Source organism: Hibiscus syriacus, unplaced genomic scaffold (assembly GCF_006381635.1).
Source record: "Hibiscus syriacus cultivar Baekdansim isolate YM2019G1 unplaced genomic scaffold, ASM638163v2 tig00003398_pilon, whole genome shotgun sequence".
Lineage (NCBI taxonomy): Eukaryota > Viridiplantae > Streptophyta > Magnoliopsida > Malvales > Malvaceae > Hibiscus > Hibiscus syriacus.
The window spans coordinates 227,700-252,022 of record NW_024061969.1 but is presented as its reverse complement, the minus strand read 5'-3'; the positions used below and the strand labels follow the sequence as shown (position 1 = coordinate 252,022).

Here is a 24,323-nt window from a genome sequence, read left to right as displayed (position 1 = left end):
TACTTACCCTTGTTGGACCACATTGTTAATAGTCTTCGTATTTATTTATTTGTTTATTTTGATTCTTAATCTAACATTCTTTTTGATTTTTTTTTCCAACTCAATCAAAGGTAAGTAATTTGAATTTAATTTTTAATTTAAATTTTAATTTTTCGCAACTAAGACAACTGACAAATTAATTGGTACCGAAAGGGCGGTTTAAGGGTGCTAATCCTTCCTTAACCGTAACCGACTCCCGAACCCGACACATTTATGGTAAAACGCAGATCAGGTAAGATGGTGTCCGACCCACCTAAATTCGTTTTAAAATGGTCGATGGCGACTCCAATTCATTTAATCTAAATCGAAGCCCAATTCGGGGCCCAACCGAAAGACGGTTCCGACAATATATATATTTATATATTTATCCCTCTCCCCTGACTTACTTTTAAAATTAACGATTAATTAGAAGGGATGCATAATCGCCATTCAGTTAAACTACGACCCCATCTACTTCTATTTTGCTAGGAAAATAATTTTTGTAGTCCGATGTTACATATCATCCTTCAAGGACATTCCAAATACATTAAAAAATGAACATGCTTGTGTTTGGCACGTACTTGTATCCGACACTTGCACCTATAACCGGAGCTCGAACAGACTATTTCCCCTCCGTTACTCGAACAGCGACTTTTGGTTGATGCAAAGCGTTGTCGTTTCGGAAGGATGATGGTAGGCACCACCTCCATAAAAATTCTTTTAATTCCACCATGCAACAGAACAGAAGTAACCTAAATGCATCAATCTCTGCTCATATTGATCATAAACAAAATATGCAGTGAAGGCATAAACCAGAGCTGCAATACGGATTGTTTCTGAAGTAAATACCGATAATTAAACCGAAGAAATGTTCAGTTATTGGTAGAAGCAAATCGTTACATTTTTACTCACCGATGCCGAAAGGCACGGCCAAGGAATAAGACTGCATATACTTTAAGAGATAAAGGAAAATCACAACCTGAACAAGTTATATGGATAAGTGAGAAATTCAATGAACGAGAAGAAAAGCTGTTAGTTTTTTACTCATACTCGGACACTCACACCGGAGTAGCATAGCATGTGAGGGTAACAAAAAAATCTCACCCTTTGTTTAAAGGTCCAACCCAAACAAAACCTTATATGGCAGGTTCTGAGTTTGAACCCAGGGAAGCGCGACGGCAAAACCTTGAGAGATGGTAAACGTCCAAAGAGGACGATACCAGATTGTAGGTATGACACGGTGCAATGTAGGAAAAATTGAATTATAAACACAAATCCTATAACTTAATAGTTTTAACCTCAGCACAACGGACCATTATAATAGCCTGTTATAAGATTATCAAAATGCACCTGGAAACAAGATCTAACCCGAACAAGGAGGATTTCAACTGGACGTGTATAATAACTTCTATGTTTGGGATTTCATATTGTACATGTTCTAGACTCAAATCTGTTATGCTTTACTAACAAATAATAAAACACTATATAAGTGCGTGAGATTGTTAAAAGAATTGCCATCAAAATGCAAACCTTGAAAAACTTGCTCCAATCATCTCCCTTTGCCAACATTTTTTTTCTGCGTACTCCTTTATTCCATATATATATTATGGATCTCAATGACTTTTGAACATCTGATACAGTGACTTGGAAACAAGACGACGGTATCTCTTGAACAGCATAACCACAACTGTTGCAAAGGCAATTATATCAGAGACAGATATGTATATTTTCACATTCGTTTGTGCATGCTCGTACGAAAAAAAAATTTAATCAAATATTAAAAAATTCAACAGGCTACTGAAGGAAAAATAAAACTTGCAGATTTTTATCAGTTGATAAAGCAAATGTAAATACTTTAGAGAGAAAAGTGTTCTGGTATGTCAAGATTTCTATACCATGTACACAACTAAACCAAATTCTTTAATTGCTTTTAAGTGTGTGTGTGTGTGGGGGGGGTGAAGTCATGGTATCTAATATGTTGGTTTTATTGTATGGAAAGAAAGCCTCATTTAGTCATATTGAGAGAAATGGTAGAAGTGAACAAAGGGAATCAAGATTAAGTACTTCATAACATTTATTTCACTATAAAAAATCGAGAGAAAACACCAAATATTCCTTCCCCTCCCCCGGAGGCATAACGAATCATGCAAAATTGGAGGATAAGAAAAATCCTATATTACTTAGATCCGGGTTTGAGCATCACAGATGAATCAGACCCCACTACTCTGCAGAAAAAAGAATAGCCAGAGCACTTTAGCCAAAACAGTGGAATGGAAAGGAAAGGAATATATGTCTGAGCAAAAGATAATATTAATCAAAAGAGATCGGAATGAAACATGGACAGTGTAAAAGAAAAAGGATGAAACGGGAAAGCCAAAACGGGAAGCTACTGTTTCAAGTTCCAGAGGGATTCAATCAATGTGCAAAAACGGGGTTCAAACAAACCACAGCAAATTGAAGATGCTTTTAAAAGGCACAATGAAATGCCATAAGAGGCATCTAATTACCAATACTCACAGCTTTGATGATAAAATTCCATGTCCATAAAGAGTGATTACAACTAGAAGCAGAAGGTCGGCTAAAGATGAGGCAAAAGTTCTTCCACAGAGAAAGAACCAGCAAAATAACAAAACCAGAGTAAAGAAGCATGCAAATGTTCTCCTTTCATCTCTCCACAGCAAGATGTCTGCAACTGAAACAAAGTAATTTAAGGTCATTATATGGAGAAATTGCATTATCATGCCTCAGTTGTTTACAGTAGTATATTAGGATGCATCGAAAGGAAAAGGTGGTGAGTCAAGAGCAGTGTCTTAAAGTCTTTAATTAGTGTTGGTGCATCTAGTCCTATGTCTGTATCTGATTGTACAGTTTGCCATGAAGTTGACATAGGCTTAAGGCAAAGTCAACGTTCACTGTTTAGCAGGTTGGTTATGATTAAAACCCAAAAACCTTCACCGTCATTTGAGGAAAGAAGGAACTGAATTTGAACTATTCTTCCCAAGTGTAATCTTATTGCATAGCATGCATCAGAAAGCACCTGGACTTTGAAGATTAGGTATAATACTGATGGACAAAATAGCAATCAGAAGGGAAAAAATAGTTTCAACATTAAAAATCTACTAGAAATTGAACATATGCTCAATCATTGAAAGGAAACAACTTCAAATTCTTTGGCCAAACATAAACTTCAGGTAAAATGCCTATGCAGTGCCATTATGAAGTCTGCATAAAAAAATCAAATAATGGACTACCTGTCCCGCCGCCTAGCATCTTCTCCACTTTGGATTGTTCATTAAATTTTGTAAAAAATGTTTCATTGGCTAAATGAGAGAATGCTTGAATTGTTGACTTGATACCATCCTGAAGAAACAAGAAGCAAAAAAAAAAAAAATTACATGTCAAACTTTCAGATCTAAAAAAGCTAGCAGTCTCCCTACCGGATCTTGACAAACTATTTCCAATCTTTGAATCAAGCACTTATATGTGCTGAATTCAATCAGTTGGAGACTGAAACTAACATTAATTATCTATTAAGGTGGGATGGAATGTATCACGTGAGGAACAACGTATAACAGAGAATGAAAACGGCCTTCCACCTATCAATGAGGGCAACTATTGAAGAAGCAAGGAGAGCGATCTCAAAAATGAATGGCTCTCGTATCGATGGCAGCAAAGTTGGCGTTTCTTATGCTAAATTCAAACCTCGACATTCCTATTGGAGGAAGTCCTCGTCAGGTGTTATTCGCAAGTCCGGGATGGAAGATGATTCGAGGAAGAATCATTATAAAGTTGAAGGTGTTATAGATGAAGAAAAACTTCAGGTGTTGAGCAATTGTCTAGTGGGGTGGTGCAAGGACTTTGTCAAAATTGGTCATCTCGCTAGACAAATGCAAGCGAAGGGCCTCACTGGCTTTACCTTAATGAGAGCTGCTGGTAATGCGATTTTAATGATTTTCGAAGATAATGCTTCATTGAGAAGTGTGAAGAACAATAAATCAAATATTCTCACAGAGTGGTTCTCCATAGTCGAAGCTTGGTCAGAGAGTTTGGTAATGGAGTGTCGTCGAGTATGGTTAGTTTGCGAGGGTGTTCCTTTTCACGCATGGAATTGAGATACTTTCAAGAACATTGTTGATAAGTGGGGTTTATTACTAGCTATCGACGAAAGTTGTCAGTCTCCATCATCTTTTGATCGGGCAAAAATTCAAGTCCTCATAAAGGCTGATGCGAGAATTGATGCGATGGTGGAATTGAAGGTTAGTGACAACTCCTTCAAGGTCATGGTGCATGAGATAGAGCCTTCATTCAAACCAAACTCTTGGGCTCCTGAAGAAGACGAGTCTCATTAGATCTTGTCTCTTCAATTGTGGTTTTGTTTTTATCTATATGGTTGTAGGTGTTGCTTTTAATTTGTATTATGTTCTGTTGCGTTGTTTTAATCCTACTGCTAGTGGTGTAATTAGAAGGTGATTAGATTGTGGCTTTGGATGAGGTTATATAGGGTTAAGGTGTTTGTTGTAATGGTGTACATCACCATGAGAGGATATTCCGTGGTGTCTTTTGTATCGGGTATTATTATCAATAAAATTTGAGGTACTCTTTTCTTCCTTCCAATGTTCGTTAACATACTTTTAGTATGTGAACGAATACGAAGGGAGTTTTTAATGAGACCTCCAACTTCTATAAAAAAAATGAGGGAAGAACAAGGATAAAGAGATAAGGAAAAAAGATGTTATTGGATTCCACTAGAAAGCCTACTCCTGACATCGAGGGACAGAAAGAAAATACAGAAGCAGAAAAGAAATTGAATGCAATGTGTACATATTTTGGCTAGTCAACTGATAATAAGTATTCTGATTTCTAAAACCCAACATAAATTTCGAAAAACTATAGGGTAACAGAAGATCAAGAAAATACTCTATATAATATAGGAGTGCTAAAAGAAAGGATGGATGATGCATATATTATATGGTAGATAGGACTGCACTTAGAATCAAAGAAAGATGGAAGAAACTTACCTTTAGGGAGATAACAGGTGAATATCCAAGATGGTTTTGAGCTGCGCAGTCAAAGGTTCTGGTCCGTGAAACTAATTGAAGCATGTACGAAGATGATACGCTATGGTTGTACAATTTGTCATGTGAACATTGGTGAAGTGAGACAATACATGAAACCATCCAAGTAGGAACCTTTATGTAAGGTCTGCAGTACGATTACAACTCCAGTTAGGAGAAAAACATTGAAAGTCTGGCACAATCAATCAAAGGGAAAGAAAGGAATTATACCAATGCAGCAGAAAGACAAAAACACACAATTTTATTACAAAAAACAATGAGAATTCAGAAAAACAAAATAAAACAGCACAACAAAATATATAACAACAGATTTTGTATAGCATAACAGTAGATACCATCTGCAACCCACTGCCAAACAAGCAAGAAGATTCATTCATATGTATAGATCCCTGCTGCTAATGGTATGGAATAATTCAGCAGCACCTTGTGCCGATGAATGATATGTCACACTTCACCCATTATTAAAATCAAGGGGCTTTACCTTGGATACCCTAAACCTCCAAGTATGAGAGACACAAATTCCCAGAACATTATGGGCTCGAGATTTGTGATGAAAAAAGCCTGCATAATGAGAACATCTCCCATATATATATAGATTCACTAATAAATTAAAATATGAGAGATTTTTGCATATCCAATAACACTTTTAAGGAGAACCTTTCCCGCACAGAGACCACCCGAGAGTCTAGAGTTTCTGCTGCACAGATATGAGCATGAGCAACATTCTCCGCATAAGTAAAGTCAGACATATTTTCACCACTTCCTATAATAAACTGAAATAAGGAACCCAGTCAATATAAAAAGAATGAAATAGAAATATTTCATGTTGCATCATAACATAAAATAGACAATTACTTTTTGAAGAAAAAAATCAAGAGAAAAAAAATAGAATTTTACAAGCAGACATCCACCAGCACCAAAGCATAAAAAAAATCTAAGATGCATAACAATAAGGATCTTACATGAGATAAATCCAAAAATGAGAGGTTAGGATAAAAATGGAGAAGTTCTTAAAAGGTAAATTGTTGTAATTATGTTTTAACTACTATTGATAATATCAGGAAGTTTCCAAAAAAATTAAGATAGAAGTAAAACTACAGCTCTACACAGATAAGGTTATATTGAGACATTTCACAAACCTTTGACAAACCAGATTTGGCTAGATCCACAAGCAAGGCACGAAGCGTGTATCACAAGGTCCAAAGACATTGCTAGGCCGAAGTACACATGTTAGAAGACCATCAATATTGTTTGCTAACCTGATTAGACCTTCCGCATGAAACTTAAGGTCAATCAGCGTATCCAGGAACTGTATTGGTACAATAAAACAGAGGACAATTAGCAAACAACAAATGGTAACCCAGATTCCAAAGTGTTTCATTAGATTGAAACAATAGGAAGCATACTTTCCCCGGGCAAATGAAAGACAAATCACCATGAAGTATATCCCGTGAACCATCAAAAACAACATCTGCAGAACTGTTGTATACAAGTCGTCTAACTCTACATTCCCGACATGCATTAATGACATTTTTTGCACCTGAATATAGTATCTCCACAAGGGTATCCATTTTTAGAAATGTTATGTATTAATTACAAAACTAAAATATCAAATGAGAGAAAAAATCCACTAAGAAGGAAAGGGGGGGGGGGAAGATCCATTACCTTGAACTATGATCATGTAACAAGTATAAAAATCATGTATGTCTAAATCAGTCGGCTCCATGTAAAATACAACATCTGCACCTTTAGTTACTGCAAGTGGTGCATTGTCAACACAGTAAATTCTCAAAAAATTTCAATGTTGCAAGGAAATTTCAAAATTGAAAATGAGACTAAAAATATTAGATTATGAATTCAATTTATTTCCTCATCACCTTAGTGCCTTTCGGTTTCTTAACAAAGAGAATGTAGGTACTACTATATTTTAGATAACATTCTTGCAATCAAAGAATACCAATTCCATGAGTCCTTCATTTCCCCAGTAAGTTCATAAAGGAAAATTTAAAAACAACAAGAAGAAAAGAGTGATTAAGCTCTAGCATTTTTTCAAGTTATCAATTACCAGAATATGTATGGTTTCTTAGGAGCAAAATATCGGTACTAAAAACCTTAATTTCCCATTCTTTCCGGCTAAACTAAATCCATCGGGTAAATATTAATCTCTGAGGAAAAGACACCATTTTTAGCATTTTCCATTTTACTTCAAATTTCTAGTAAAAAGAAAGTAAAATAAAAAGTTCCCCATTTCAAGTAAGAAAGGGCAACGTAAAACTAGTAAGTTTTCCCCCAAAGAAAAAAACCAAAAACGTGTTTGAAATGAAAAGCAAACAACATTTTTGCAAATGCATATATATATAAACTATTACTTTTGGTTGTAAAATACATGATTTAACCTCTATAGACTAATTATGGTATAATTAGTATCAGGGTTTTAAATAACGGTCCGCGCCCGTGAAATAGTGGTAGCACTGTCTTCCGATTACCTGCTATACCCGCAATAACGCTTGCTATGGCCGCAATAGCACCCGCTATGGTCGCAATCACGGTAAACGAGACATGACTGAAAATGCGACCGAGATTTGAATCCCTGATTAGTATTACTTTTGATCATTTTCATTTTAAATCAACAATGAATATGCTTTTACTTGAAGGCAAGGATCAATGAAACCTCGGGGGAGGGGGGAGGGGGGACTCTCGCAAAATTTAAGTAAATTCAGACAATAATGCTTAGCTCAGACTGGATTAATTCTTAGCTAAAACAAGCTTAAAATCACCTTAATCTGAAAACAAACACATAGATATATATATTGAAGGTATATTTGCGTTTAAACAAACATGTATATACGTGAATAATATCGTTTTACCTTTGATGATTTGAGATGTATCGCGAACGTCGACATGGCAAAAGGAGGCTTGACCGGAGCAAAGAGCATTGGAGAGGAGAGAGTCGGAAGCGGAGGAAGGATCGGTGAGCAGGGAATGAGAAGAGGAATCGGCGACTCGAACGATCCAACCGCCGAGTCGCAGCAACCTGGCAACGAGCGATCTCCCTAGGAAACCACGGCCTCCGAGAACGACGCACGTCCTGTTCTCGCTGGCCACGCAATTGGACGTCGTCTTCACCACCATCGTTGTAGGGATCGTCAATTATGGGCGTTGTAAACAAACGAGGTGTTTGGCGGGGAATCGTTGCATTAATGTTTGATTGGCCGTTCTGTTTTGGGAAAAAAATTATATATTTTATTTATTGGTAGAGAAGTGGAAGAAGAAAACAGTAGAAGAATATTTTATTTGCTCTCCTAATATTTGCCTTCATTTTCTATGGAACAATATTTTATTGTCATTTCAAATATAAATAGAATTAACTACTCAAATAGCCATTTAGCTTTTAAGATATTATTAATTTAGTCACCAAAAATTCTTACAACTGAATTAATTTTTAGAACGTTACCAATTTAATCACCATTGTTTTAAAAATAATAACTATAGACTACTTTTTTAATAGTACAAAGTGATTATAAGATAGTATGTATTCAGAATTTTTTATAGTCATTCACAATGCACACACACCCTACAAACTCAACTACTTGAACACGAAATCTCGGAAGAGAATAATACTCCTTTATATCACCGAGGTTGCTTCCTTTTATTATAAACTTTTGTACTTCTAATAAGATTCTAATACATGTCAACATCTAATTAGTTATTGGTTGTCTTTTAAAATTCCAACATTAGTATCTTATTTTTTTTGGTATAATCATCGGTTTTCGATTTATTAATCGACTAATATGAATCGGATATTACAGAGGCAAGGGTGACTCTCCCAACCCAGTTTGCTCTATTCATAAACACCAGAATTCAAACTATTGGCATTGTTTAAAAGATCTATTGTCTCATCCCACAAAACCAACTTATTGTTGATAGTTGTAGTATGCTATGATCTCTTAAAATTGTTATTTGTTAGGTGACAATCAATAAATTATTTTAAGATTAAACCATTGACATTAATTATAATATATTCATTTCATAATATAAATTAATTTGTGAGAAACTCTGAATCACATTTTTTTTACTTTTAATTTTTAATTTTTACGACTAATTAGATAGTAATATATGTTAATGTTTATGAAACTCTTCATTCATTAAGTAATTAGATCGTGATATGTGTTAGTATTTTATTAGAGGTGATGTGTTAAGTCAAATCCCTAGTAAGGGTTTAAAGATTGAAACTGAAATTAACGTTTTTTCTCTTCTAACGATGATGACTAAATTGTTAACATCCTTAACGTGTGTGACTCAATTATAAGATCTTTTTACAGACTAAATTGATAGCGTCTAAAAGTTAGGTGACTATTTGGATAGTTTACACAAAATATATACCACAAATGTTAGATCTAAATTTATAATTTAATATAACGTGATATACATAGAGATTGACAACAAATTCGAACTCGACAAGTTTTGATCGGACTAGATTAAATTAAATCATTTTTTTTAATTTGAGTTAGGATTTTTTTTAAGATGTGATTAATTTGGGTTAGGATTTATGGTAAAAAAAATACCACTTGATCTAACATGACATAATATTACAATTGTCTTTTATGCACTTGCTGCGGTTAGGGATGATGCCAAGATCAGTTTATTCTCTTGCAATTGTGACTCGTTATTCTCTTTAGAGGTCATGAGTTCAAGCATCGATAAGGGTATGAGCATTCATAGTTAATTAGTTGAGAGCCTTTAAATAAATATTGTCTTGTATTTATTTAAGATGTATAAAAAATATTCAAAAAATATTTTTTTATTAAATAATAATTTTTTGATGAAGTCCTGTTTAAGTGGAAGTGTCTTTTGAAAGATTCATTATAGATGGTGTGTCTTTGTCTACATAACAGGTCATTTGAGTTATTTCTCGAACACTGATGTCGTTTGTGATTAAAATAAAATTATAGAGTCAAAAGCTATAAAAATTTATTTAAAAATAAAAAATGTGTGTGGTACTATCGAAGACATGTAATTACATGAGTACGAGCACCTATATAAATAGTTTAATTGTCATATCAAACTTATAATTGTACGAAATTTATTAAAAAAGAAACAATTTGAGTATACTCTTATCACTATAACAGTTAAATAAAATTGTTTCCGTTTGAAATATGCGAGATTTCCGTATCTAAAATTTTATTTAACTATCGTATTAATATGAGTTTAATCAAATTTAATAAATTCCTTTGACAACTCAAAATTAATAAATTTTTGTTATGATATTATCAAATCTCACATTACTTATATGTGTTTTTTAAAATGTTTACAAGACTTACACACACGTGCCACTATCATCGTCCGACTCATGCTCGCACAATTTTTTCTTTGAAAAGTACCGTATACGTTATTTTTAAAAAAAATCAAATTTGTACATTAGACTTAATATTTTTATTTTTTGTTATTTTAATCCGAGGTGACATCAATGTTGGAAAAACAACCTAAATGGCCTGTTATATAAGCAAAGGCTCTCCCTAAAAATTGAGCCTTTCAAAAGGCACTCCCACATAATTGCACTTTTGTGAAAAGGGTATAACTATAATAAAAAATTGTTGTTTGCGCGTATTTTGATAAATAAAAAAATTAGAAAATATATTATTTTGATAAGTTATTTTTTTATTAGATTTTTTAATGATTATAATGGAATTAATCTTAAAATGATAATTTTGAAATGTTAAACTCATAGTTTAAGAAAAAAATCAGGATAAAGTACACAAATGGTCCTCTAATTATAGGATAATTTTTGTTGAGTCCCCCAATCATTAAAAGTTATAAAATGATCTCACGACTATAAGGAGTTACTTTATTGAGTTCATCAACTATTAAAAGTTAAAAAATGATGACTCGAGTATTCAATATGTCCCAAACTTGTCTTTTTCGTTAAAAAATTAACAACAATTTGAATTGGACGTTAACCTGCTGATTGAGATATGATAAAATCTAATCGCATAATCTCAAATGAATATCATATCTCAGTTAGTATGTTAACATCCAGATCAAACGACTGTTAAATTTTTAACGAAAAATGACGAGTTTGATATATAATGAATAATCAGGTGACAATTTATAACTTTTAATAGTCGAGAGACTTAATAAAGCAATTTCCTATAGTTGGAAGACCATTTTGTAACTTTTTTTAATTGAGATACTCAATAAAATAATATCCTATAGTCAGTGAACCATTTATGTACTTTACCAAAAAATTTAAATACTGAAAATTAATAAAAGATTTAATTGAAATACTTATTTTCCAATTAAACCATAAACAAGTTGTAGGAAAGGGCAAAATACTTTCGAAACGCTGCGTGTAGAAGAAGTGTAATACAAATTATTCGGTGCGTGTTAGATTCCATAACAGCTTTATAGATAACAAGAAAACCAGCACCAGAAATCGTTCAAACTGAAACCAAAGCACGGCAATTACCGAATGGGCACTCTCCTCAAGTGCTACAAACCTCTCTTCTCCATTCGATTCTCTCCCTTCTCCAACTCACTCAGCTCGCTCCAACTCAGGACTCACTCTTTCAATCACCCAAAACGGAGAAAACTAATCCGACGTTGTTTCACCACCTTCAGCCCATCATCACAGCCGTTAATCAATGGTAAAACTTTGGACGGAAATACGCTGCCTGAGATTCCATCATCCGAGCTCTGGCTGCACAACACGATGAGTAAAAAGAAGGAATTGTTTAAGCCCAAAGTTGAAGGTAAAGTTGGGATGTACGTTTTCGGTGTTACCGCTTACGATCTCAGCCACGTCGGGCATGCTCGTGTCTATGTTACTTTCGATATTCTTTACAGGTCTTCCTTTAGTCTTTTCCCAAATCGATTTAGTAAACTCTCTTTTTTCAATTTGAATTTTATTTGTGATTGGATTGTGTACTAATTGGAAATTTTGAATTTTGGTTTTATGGGTTAAAATTGCGGAATTGGGCAGATATCTCAAGCATTTGGGCTATGAAGTTTGCTATGTTCGGAATTTCACTGATGTAGATGACAAGGTCAGTTTTTATATATTCTTTGTAACTTTTAGCTACAAATTGTTACTTTGTTTTTTGAAGTTGATTTTTTTTATTGTAGAGTATGTACTGTTAAAACAAAAGTTATATTCCCCCCATTTCCGTAGCAAAATTGAAAATTGAACACTTAGGTTGAGTTTATTGCTTTGACCAACTGTTCCTTAAAATATTTTTTTGAAAGAACAAGGTTAATGATAGAAAGCAAACTTATAAATTGAAGATAAAAAAAGTGAAGACTAGAATGAAATATTATTCTAACATAATAATTCTTTATAAAAGTAAAATTATTCTTTTTCTCAAAAAGATAAAAATGTTGCTTTCTTTCTTACCCGGAAATATTTTTGGAAACCTAAATCAAGCTATAAAAGTAATAACAAAAGAGTTCCTTAATCTTTAGAGGGCATTTCATTTCTTTAGTTGATACTTGTAAGAAACAGATGACTTAAGTTTTTGTTGTTATTGCGTAATGCAAAATTTCATCTTTATTGCTAATGCTTGGGAACATGTCTTTCAAATTATTTTCTTTTCCTTTAAGATTTGGATGCCGACTGTTCTCTTTTAATTGATATGACAGGATAGCTGAGTCTGCACTTTTTCAAATTCTGTAGATAATAGCTAGAGCAAGTGAATTGGGGGAGGATCCGATCAACTTGAGCAGACGGTACTGTGACGAATTCAATCAAGATATAGTGCATCTTCAATGTCTGTCCCCATCTGTTGAACCTCGTGTATCAGATCACATGCCTCAGATCATTGATATGATCAAGCAGGTAGTTTCTGGACTATTGGTTGCATGTTTTCTTATTCATTGGCAATTAGCATTTCTTCTTTGGCATGCTATATTGGTAATACCTGCAAAAGTTGCTCTCTGTAACAATTTTATGTTGCAATGCTGTTTATTGCCACTTTATTGCCTTATGATGGATGTTCTTGATACGTTCAAAAGAGCAGGGAATGATGCAAATTCTCAAAGTAATACACCCTGTTCTGAAGTTATCGGTGTAAATATTTTATAGCAGCATTGAATATAATTCATGATTTTGTTTATCATTTCATGTCCTTTATGTTAGTTTTTTTGCTCATCTTTAATGCTTTGCTTGGAAGTTGGAAAGAAAATTGGAAAGATGGAATATAGCCAAATTCGGAATGATTTGTTTTTATTCAGGGGGATGGAAAATGATCACCTTTCCTACCTAGCACACCCAAAATTGACTTTATTTCCACCTCAGCACCCTTCTCTTGCTATAAATTAGAACCTTTATTTGCAACAGAAGTCCTAATAATGACCTATTTAGCTAAGGCTTTGCAATGTCAAGATAGACATTTTGGCTTAGTTTAACTTAGAATTATTTTCTAAATTCTTCTGTAGCTGATCTTTTCTTTCTTTTAATCCACAATGTGCTACCTTGAACAGATGTTGATAATGGATATGCCTACAGAGTTGAAGGTGATGTTTTCTTTGCGGTGGAAAAATTTCCAGATTATGGCCAGTTATCTGGGCGGAAATTAGAAGATAATCGAGCCGGGGAGCGTGTTGCTGTTGACTCAAGGAATCGAAATCCAGCTGATTTTGCATTATGGAAGGCAAGCTTTTTGAGAAATATTATGGTACACTGTGTCATGCATGTATTATAGAGTATATATACTACCGTCACAAGTGGAAAATATGTTGTGAGTATCAAATAAGTACCCGACTCTTTGTAGATTAAGACTGTAGTTTCGTTTCATTATTTGTACCCAACCAGGCATGCATTAAGTGTGAACTTTGCACAATGTCTCAGCTTAAGTTGTTAAACAGTGGGCGGAGGAAGGAGCCCAGGCTTTCCTAACTGATACCGTAAATTGGTGTGTTGGAAGATGAAAAGAAGGATTTCATGCCACTGAGATAATAAGTAAATATTACATCGAACTGCATTTTTTCTTGTTTTTGTTCTAAGTCGCAGTTCTGCAAAATGAATATATCCCTAAAATCATCCTTAAAGCTCATTATAATTTCTTTGTCTGTAAATGTTTAACTATTATAATCAGTTTATGGTTCAATTTAACGTAGTTATTTTTGTTTATCTTGGAATTTATGTCAACTTTGCCAGTTTTATATTTAAGATACAGGTGCATTGAAGTTAAAATAAGAATCCTATATGTTATATTCTTACCATCAAGTAGGCTTTCTCAGCATAGTATTAATTTTCTTGAATATCATTTGAATATTTTTGCAGTCTGCAAAAGAAGGGGAGCCCTTTTGGAGAGTCCATGGGGGCCTGGAAGACCTGGATGGCATATTGAGTGCAGTGCCATGAGTGCTGCTTATTTGGGTCACACTTTTGATATACACGGTGGAGGGATGGACCTTGTGTTTCCTCACCATGAAAATGAAATTGCACAAAGTTGTGCTGCATGTGAACAGAGTAGTGTAGACTACTGGATTCACAATGGCTTTGTCACTATTGACTCTGAGAAAATGTCGAAATCCCTAGGAAACTTCTTTAACGATTAGGCAGGTAGGTTTGCAATGATCTTTGACACATAATTTTACTCTTGATTAAATAATAAGGTCTCTAGGATCCTTTTGTTGCTAATTATTTTTACTGTTTCTCAGGTTCTAGATCTTTATCATCCGCTAGCTTTGAGACTTTTCTTAGTGGGAACTCACTACCGATCTCCAATCAACTACTCTGATGTGCTACTTGAAAGTGCTTCGGAACGCCTTTTCTACATCTATCAGGTTGCACTGTCTCTCCCTTACTCTGTTTGTTTGTATGTGTGTACTGAGTTGCATAAATATATAAGCTGATATATTTATAGCATTATAGGGCACAGCAATACCTTGTCTCGGGTTTCTGATATAGCTTTTCCTTTTGGAGGGACTTAAATTTCAGAATTGAGACGGGCAGCAACTTAAAACTGATATTTTATGATTTGCAACAATAGGCATTGCGTACAAATAAAACTGGGAGATATTTTAGCTTCTTTGATATGATATTTTTGTTGATTTCAGTTTGATGAATGGTATTTGCTGCTATGTCATTTGTGCTATGATCCACTTGGCTGCAGACGCTACATGATTGTGAAGATGTTTTGAGCCAGCATGGCAAAGGGTTTCTGGAGTCCATTCTGCTCGAGACTTCTGATGTCATCAACAAGTTCCATAACATATTTTTGGCTTCCATGTCGGATGATCTCCACACTCCAGTTGTCTTGGCAGCATTATCTGACGCATTGAAAACTGTCAATGATCTACTACATACTCGTAAGGTATCAGGTTTCAAGACAGTTGATTACTTGCTTTAATTCGTTTTTATAGAACTTCAAAGAGCTTCTCTGAAGTGTAACCATAAGCAAAGCATGGCCCCAAACATATGAATCATATATCACTCTTTTCTACCTGAATCATTCCAGGGAAATGCAATCTTTTGTGACCCATTTTGTTGTTAAATCTTGAACTGTTGATTACTTCTGCATTCAGGGTTAATGTATTCTTTATAACTGATCCTGTGATCTTTCAGGGGAAGAAGCAAATGAAGCGGATTGAATCAGTCGCTGCTCTAGAAAAGATAATCCGGAATATTCTAAATGTAATGGGGCTGATGCCGACAAGTTATCGTGAGGTAAAAGACTTGATGTCTAATAATGCTCTCTAGTGCGTGTTGTAGACTAACAGCTAAAGAAAATTATGTTTGATATCAATATTTTATGAGATTGTATAATCTGCTCTCTTATGCGGTTGTCCTGTATTTTATTCACCATGAAACTATCTGAACCTGCAGGCACTGCAGCAGTTGAGGGTGATGGCACTGAAGAGGGCAAAGTTAACAGAAGGTGAAATCTTGCGGAAAATCGAGGAACGAACCGAGGCTAGAAGGAAGAAAGAGTACGAAAAATCAGATGCAATTAGAAAAGATTTGGCTGTTCTTGGAATTGCTCTGATGGACTCCCCAAACGGCACAAGTTGGAGGCCTGCCATTCCACTAGCATTGCAGGAGCATCAAGTTGCTTCTGCCTAGAATTGACTTTTGGTTTCAAGTTTGTCACAATTTATTTATTTATTTTGTGAAAACCCTTGCAACATCCCAAGGAGATACATTTTAATTTTAATAAAATTCATAGTTTTGGATACCCAAATACAAAACTAAATTACCACATTAAATATGACTTGAATATACAAATAAAATATTATGTGGAGACACCCAATTTGAGAATAAAGAATTTGGATTACCCTACTTAGGGGGGAAAATCATCTTTGCAATGTTTTCCCGCCCACAACTGGCAGTTAAGAAACCGTTTGTGTTAATTTTTCACATACGATCAACCTGTCTGTCAAAATTCAAATCTTTGAAATTCCCCTGAATCTCTCAATGCCTGCAATCCTTTTCCTTATCTTCTTCCTCTTCATGGTGGCTCCCGAGTTCAGGTTTTCTCAGTCCTCATGGTTCCTTAATTACCAACATCATCCACACTTGTTTTACGGTCAAGAACGTTTCAGAAATGGTGGTGATAGGCTTTCAAAACCCTTAATTGGAGACATTGGAAGAATTTATACTTGTTCTGAGACTACGTTATTTGCATTTGAAAACAATGGTTCCATTGCTTGGTTGTTACCTTTGACTTTTAGATGCAACATGGCTAAAGCCCCAGTTCATGGAGGTAGAGGAAAGGTACCAACTGAGCAAAATTATCACTACTTTAATGAGTTATTTCTTTCTTTCAAACTGCAGTAATTATTGATTTCTTCACGTACTGGCAGATCTATTTGATTGCAGAAACAGGGTATTTCAAATCAATATCATGAAAATAGGAACTTCAGAACTGCAATTCGAGTTCTGTTTGATCCTGGACCAGGTGAACAAGGAGATGAATTATTGGCATTGCAGTAAGCACATTGTTTTCATCCGTGATTATCAATGTTAAAAATAGGGGTTTGTTCGTGTATTCGATGCGGGGACAGCTGCTTTGGAGTACTGGACCTGTCCTAGATCAGAATGGCTACAGGCAAGGTTGCTGGAAAAATGTTTCAGATTGTTATTTTACTTCAGCCCCTGTGATAGATCAATGTGAAGCTAGTATTTATGTAAGGTCTGCTTAGCATTTTAAGACTACGAACTGTTTGATAAATTCCGATATCTTAATATAAGATTGTAGCCTGCCCCCTAGGATGATATTTCATGTTTTTTGCATATGCAGATCTCAAATACTGAAGGGGAACTTTGTTCGATGTCGATTAGAAGTCCACAGATTAAATGGATTCAGGACTTAAGTTCATTTGATAAGGTTTACACTATTACACCAGGAAATAATGGCCTCTTATATGTTACCGTACCTGTGAAATCTCTTACTCTGGGACTAGACGTTTCTTCAGGGAATGTACTCTGGCAGACAAGTATTGGGCCCTGAGTTCTGCAGAGTCTACACAGTGGTTGATTCTTATGGTCAAGTTCTACTATTTACCTCCAAATTTAGATTCTTGCATATCGTCTTTTCAGTTCTTTTTATTAAATTCTATGTTTTCTGTCCAGTTTTCATAAATGAATACGCATCAAACACAGATTTTGCATACTGGTACTTCTATTTTCTAGTAAAACAACACTGAAAATCTCTTTCACTTGTTAGCTATTCCAGGTTTACTTATTTAGCTCCAAACTTAGCCTCTTTGCAAACTGTCTTTTCGTTTTCTTATATTCTAACTCGGATGTCAGTGTGTCGGATATGTTTATGTCTTATTCTAGTTTGTCTATCATTTCGGAAGAATATATCCTCATAACTATATCCAGATATTTCAGCATGTGTACATTAAAAAAAATGAAGAATCCGAATAACATAACTTATATGTTCTACCAACTAACACAGAAAATCTCTTCCATTGCTAGCTATTCTATCATATCTTCTCAAGATTCACTTGCATCACCCTTTCTGCCTTTCAAACCTTTTATAGCTGATTTAATTTCCTTCAAGCTAATCAATTTACTGGATGAACAACCAGATCTCCTTGAATGTTTACTTTCTGATTGAAAACAACAGGTTTGGATGACAATTGGTTCACTGGATGGATTCCTATACTCATTTTCACCTACAGGAACTCTCAAGAAATTTCCTAAAGCAAATGCATTAGATTCAGTGATTCATATAGTATTTCCTTGATTGTTCTGGCTATGCACTATACTTTAGTCAGACAGAAATGGAGGAAAAAATTATCCATGAACGACCAATTCACTCATGTCTCCGCAATGAAACCGAAAAGATCAGTCTTCACATTAATGGTTCCATCTACTGGCAAAATCTACTGGTCTGAAAGCAATCATGGTGATTTACATCTTTCTTTAAATCATTATTTGGATTCTTTAATGTATTTACATTCTCAGTGTCTTATATGGTTGATCTTATCAGCCCTTTATTTCTTCATTGTCTAAGAGTGATCTGCAGAACTTTGTAGTGGATGAGGGCATGCTTCTAGCTTTGGTCACTGCTTCGAGTTAGGTTCATCAACCTGCTCCTATTTCATGCTTCTTTCAGTTCATACTTTCTTACTTCCATTGCTTTTAAAACTAATATTTCCATTTGAACATCATGCATGTATGTCGGATTTGGGCGTGAGTATTATATATGTATGCATGTTAGTCGGATTTGGGAGTGAGTATCCGATACGGGTATGCATGTAAGTTTGAATTCAATACTTTAACTAAATAAACACATACCTATGATATTCTAAGCAGGATGGTTTAAACTGTTTAGATATTCGACCAAGCTATGGTTTCATTAAGCTTTAATGCTCTGGTATTTTGGATTTTGCAGAGATCGGCAACCAGCTACCTTGTCGCAGCAACGGTAATTCTTCTTCTTGAACACCTCATCGCATTTTCTTGTTTCTTTAATTAGTTGTTTTGACGCAAATCTGTGAACCTGTCACCAGCTCTAAAGCTTTCATCCAGTTGCTCCCAAGGAACAAGCAAGCGCCTTAATGTCCGCACAGGTAAGACTGCAATTTTTGACACAAATTGGAAAATACAATAACACTAAATCAACACGAATACACAATGGGTTGAAATTTATATAACACCTGCTAAACCAATTACGTTACAAAATGTAATACGAATGCGATACATACTCGTACTGTGAACTCAGTTTTTCCTCTAGAATCAAATGAGAGCTAAATTATCCCTTCACTTGCAGGTAATAGAAGCTCTATATTTCTCTTCCTGTTATTGGAGTCCATACTCTTGGTAGTTTTTGCTGCAGTCGTGCTGTTATGTTGTGTTTTTTTGGAGGAAAAAGAAGCTTCAAGATCAAGGCCTTGGACGTTTCCTAGAAAAACGAGTACGTTCTACACTTTATTCTTGTCAAAACTCATTTTTTATTAATGTTATTCATACTCGATTACGAGTATCAGATAGGAATATTTATCAATACAATAGGTTCCTCTTTTTCAATTATCTTTCATATAACATGTCCTGATAGTACAGAGAAGATTGTAGAGAATGTAAAGATATACATTTTGATAAGAGTACATTTGTAGTTGGTTCTTACAATCATGACAATGTATACATTTGAAGTTTGAATCCAAACATCTACAATCATATTTTGTCTTTCAATTGATAAAAGAGCTTAATAGTATGTAAAATAAATGTTATGCCATTTTGGGTTCCAGAGATCCCTTCAACTTAAGAAGAAGCATTTGATAGAATGATTATAGAGCTTGAGCAAATGGCTACCTTGGAAGCAGTAGCCAACGAAGTAACAATGGAAGAAGTTGGCGAACTCCTTCGGGGAAGGCAAGGCATCGAGAGAAAGCTGTCGACAACCTACAGTTTAGGCAGAGACGAAATAGTTTCAAATCTGAAATCTGTTCCATTGTACAGTGGAAGAACAGAAGCCATTCTTTCCACATGGCAAAGAAAGTATTACATTTTCCACACTTTTAGCAGTACATCTTCAGACGAAAGCAGCAGTGATAGGGACTATATTTGGATTCTGAAGTAGAAGAGGATTCTGTTGTAAAGGGAAAGGGAAAGGCAGCCATTGATGATGAAAGTTCAAGCGATGACGAACAGTTTGGAAGAAGATATCAAAGAAGTCCACCAGTACCAACTTCAAGCTCAAAAGTGTATATGGATTCTCTGTTTGTTCAGCATGAAACCGGGGAAGAAAATTTTCATGGCGTGGTAAAGGTGGAGAAATCCATGCCTAGTAGTAGCAGAAGCCTTTGGTTCAAGAGGAGAACCTTTTCTTCTTTAAACTAAAAACTAGATTGTAATTAATGTTTCTTGCAAATAATATGTAGAGATTTGCTCAAGAGATTTAAATTTCAAAAGAATGAAAAATTAAGGGGCAAAAATAAAGCATATGGACATGGAAATGGTAAACATTGGTTGTGTTTTGATCATTTCAAAATGGAAGAGCAATCATCGCTTTAGCTATACACAAACAGGAATGAAGTATCATTTATATGTAGTAGCTATGTATGCAAGTAGTTCTAGAAATTATTCTTTGCTCGATGTATGACACCCAAGGCTTCTGCATCATCTGCCGCCAGAGGAATTTCTAACACCCGCCGGATTTCTGCACTTGATGTCCGGAGGAATGGATTGCATGCCTTCTCCATCTTTAATGTACTTGGGATCTGAAACATCACATTCACATTCAACTTATCCTCGAATCTTTCCATTCAAAATAACACTCACAGGGGTTCGACACAAATATGCTCAAATTCTTAAAATTTTTGTCACATAATTGAATTATCATATTCCCGTACCTGAATGTCTTCAACACCAATGTCAAACATGGATGGTTTAAGAAAAATGAAGAGTCCGGGTAGCATAACTCATTAGCATAATGTTAATATTTTAAACTTCAAAAGATCCAAGAAACCAATTAAGAAAGAAAAAACACTTCAAAATTACCGTAGGCAATTCCTTGTTGCGAAGGTGGGATACATGGGTGGCATAAGCCTGAAGAGCATCATTCTTGGGTTCTATAGATAAAGCAAATTTCGTATTACTCTGCCAAAATGGATACATGTATTGTTAGAGCCTTTCAGAATACAGAATCTGGGAAAACTACATGATTAGGGCACAAAAATAAGTAGACTAACCAAAGTATATTCATAACCACAGTATACATTTGTCTCATCGGGCAGTGACATAATCCGCTGTAAGGAAGAAAGCATCTGCCGAATAGAGTTCGGATGCTATGATAGTATCAAAACAATGAAGAATTGCCATATTATAAAAGAATCATGATACATACTACCAGAAATCTACATTTATTTGGTTTTAACTTAACTCCATGGCCTTCAGTTGGTAAAAAAAGAAACCAACTTCCAAAATCGTACAATGACACATGAAATCGTACTATAGTTTCAGTAAATATGTTCTCGTGCTCCCAATTTAAACTAGCACTTCAGCAAACAATTACTCTAGCATTAGTACAACTTTTTCAATGAAAAAAGATGAGCAAGAATTCCAAAGCAAAACTTATAAAGAACAAATGACGAGCAAACTTTTTATTTTTAATTTCTAAACCTTAAAAATTCAATTCGCTATTAAATTATAAGAGTCAATTTCGAACTTCGTATTGTATTGTCCCCAACAATAAATTTGCATCAATTTGATAGATGAAATTTCATTTCGTCCGGAAAGTAACCAATTTACCATCTGTTGACAATTACAACTTGCAATAAGTTGTTGAGCTTCTTATTTAGATTAAGAGGAGAAATAGTTTCCCATAGGGTGTCCACTGTCAGCTATGATATGATAAAATATAGACGTCAAGATTACCTGCTCCAGGGTTCCTTCGAAAAGCTTGCCACATGATAAGCTGAACAAGGTGTCTCCGATAAATATTGCTCGAGAACCCGGAAAATAGAAGCTAATATGGCCTACGTATGACAAATTAAAATTTTAGAAAGTAATATAACAATACAGGGGAATGAGAATATACAAGCTACCACAAAATGCAGAACCACAATCATGAGTTTCTACATCGAGACATTCTCATCGACATCTGAAATAATAAAATGTATCTAATTAATGAGATTTCCAACAGAATTGACTAACAGATCTAACCTCGGGTATGACCAGGAGTTTCCATGATTTGTACCTCATGACCTGCAAACATCCACGTTTCCCCATCATTTAGAACAATATCAATTCCAGGAATCCTATCCTTGTCTATTCCAGAACTAATCACCTACATGACCAAGCACAATTATTATTATTATTATTGTTATTATTTTGATCATTATGAGCAAGATCCTTGTCATATATGAGCTGATAATTTGTGAGGAAACTAATTATCTGATATGAGCTGAAAGGTGACAGAAAATTTAGGAGATAAAAGTTTTCCATACCTTTGCACCGTACCTTGCTTTTAACTCCGTATTACCACCAGTGTGGTCATGATGGTGGTGGGTATTCAATATATAAGTCAAATTCCAGTTTTTTCGACTCAAAGCATCGATAATTGGCACAGCTTCTGAAGGATCAACGACTCCAACTGTGCCCGTGTCCACATCATGTAAAAGATATGCATAATTGTCTCCAAGACATGGTACCTGAAAAAAGAAGGAAGAAGTTAGTGAAAGGTTCATAACTAGTACTCATGAAAACCAGTAATTATAACCTTCAAAAACAAGAAGTTAAAGGACTTTTTTTCATGTAGAAAATAATAATAATCAGTCAAGCAAAAGAAATAGTAAAAAAATGCAATTAAAGATAGATAGAGTTTGCTCAGCAATTCAATTTGTAACGAGGAAGACATTGGAAACACTGCAAAACTCTGCAACCCTAAGAACTTGCTCCACGCAAGGTTTTGAAGGGAATTGATAGTAAGCGCATAAGGCCATACACAAGACCCTTTCTAATGCAAAGTTGCCTCTTGCCTGGCCAGAGGCAAAGCCCACTCCTCGCCTAAAACATTGGAAAGCAGGCTTTTAAATGTAAATACCATAAACCAACATAAATCAAGAAAAAGGTTTCAGCAACAACAATCAACGGATTCTAGAGAAGCTCTGTGAAAAATAATAATGAAATTTCATATTGAAGGATTTGTAGTTACAGTTGAGATCTCGTAAACCACATATGTCTAACTTTTAATGGAAAAATCAATACTCTGCATGAAACAATTTCACAGGAGGATATCAATAATTTCACATACAATACAAACAAAATTATCAAAACTAAAGTTCAGATCGAAGCCAAGGCTTTCTTTTAATGAGTTGAATCCTATGTTAGTCCCACTTTTCATTCTTTTTCTCCTTAAATAGCTATGTTCAACGTATAATTGGGCATGTATACAAAGGTACAATCCTACAAATAAAAGAAAGAAAAAAACTAGAAAACCAACAAAATATCCTATATCACCCCATTCTCATGTATCATCACAAGAAGAGATTCATATCATCATATGGTGACAAAAAGGAAAAAAAAAAGGTAGTTATCTTTCTCAAGTCTCAACACAAGTTTTGATTGTCCTTACTAAGGTAAAACTACAGAAAAGCACATGACTGAATTTTGAAAGATTGCAAAAATAAGAAAAGATGAGTAAGAATGGCACAAAAAGAAAAATCAGACTAGCCAATAAGCAAAAATAGGCTAGCTCTAGGACCGAGAAAAAGAATGTATAACAATACAAAAACACCCATTCCCTCAATTAGCCACAACAGGGGGTAAAAATCAGATCTTTACCATTATATTTTCATTTCTCTTCCAAAAAAAGGTAGAAATTCAACAGAAGAAAAAAAATGCAAAATAAAAGAAATGAAGCAAACCCTGGAACAAGGGAAGGAGGCCATAGCAGATGAAGGTTTAAAGAGCATTTGGTTAGAACTTCCTCTCTCTCTACCTAAAATGGTTTTGTCTATTTGTAGAGAGAGAAAGCGTATCTGGCACTCAATTACATGTGTGTTAAGGTGGGGGAGGGAAGGAGAAAGAAATTCAGTTCAAATACAACAAAAGCTTCTTTAGTAAACAAAAGGAAGAACAATTAAATAAATATTTTTTATATTAGTAGATTCTTAATAAAAAATTAAAAATATAAACAAAAAATTATCAAATAATTATATATATATATATATTTAATAGTTTGCACGGTTATAAAGTTTTTATTTGTTCATAATTTTTTTAGATATTAATAAGTATACACGTTATGAATATAATTGTTCGAACTCATAATATTAAAAAAT

At 34.6% G+C, this 24,323-nt stretch overlaps 4 pseudogenes; 2 read left to right on the top strand and 2 right to left on the bottom strand.

Annotated features, from left to right (window-relative positions):
- Window positions 1-1,975: 1,975 nt before the first annotated feature.
- LOC120175924 lies at window positions 1,976-8,291 on the bottom strand (annotated as a pseudogene).
- Window positions 8,292-11,493: 3,202 nt separating this feature from the next.
- On the top strand, window positions 11,494-16,267 carry LOC120176503 (annotated as a pseudogene).
- Window positions 16,268-16,496: 229 nt separating this feature from the next.
- LOC120175914 lies at window positions 16,497-20,227 on the top strand (annotated as a pseudogene).
- Window positions 20,228-20,472: 245 nt separating this feature from the next.
- LOC120176510 lies at window positions 20,473-23,972 on the bottom strand (annotated as a pseudogene).
- Window positions 23,973-24,323: the final 351 nt, after the last annotated feature.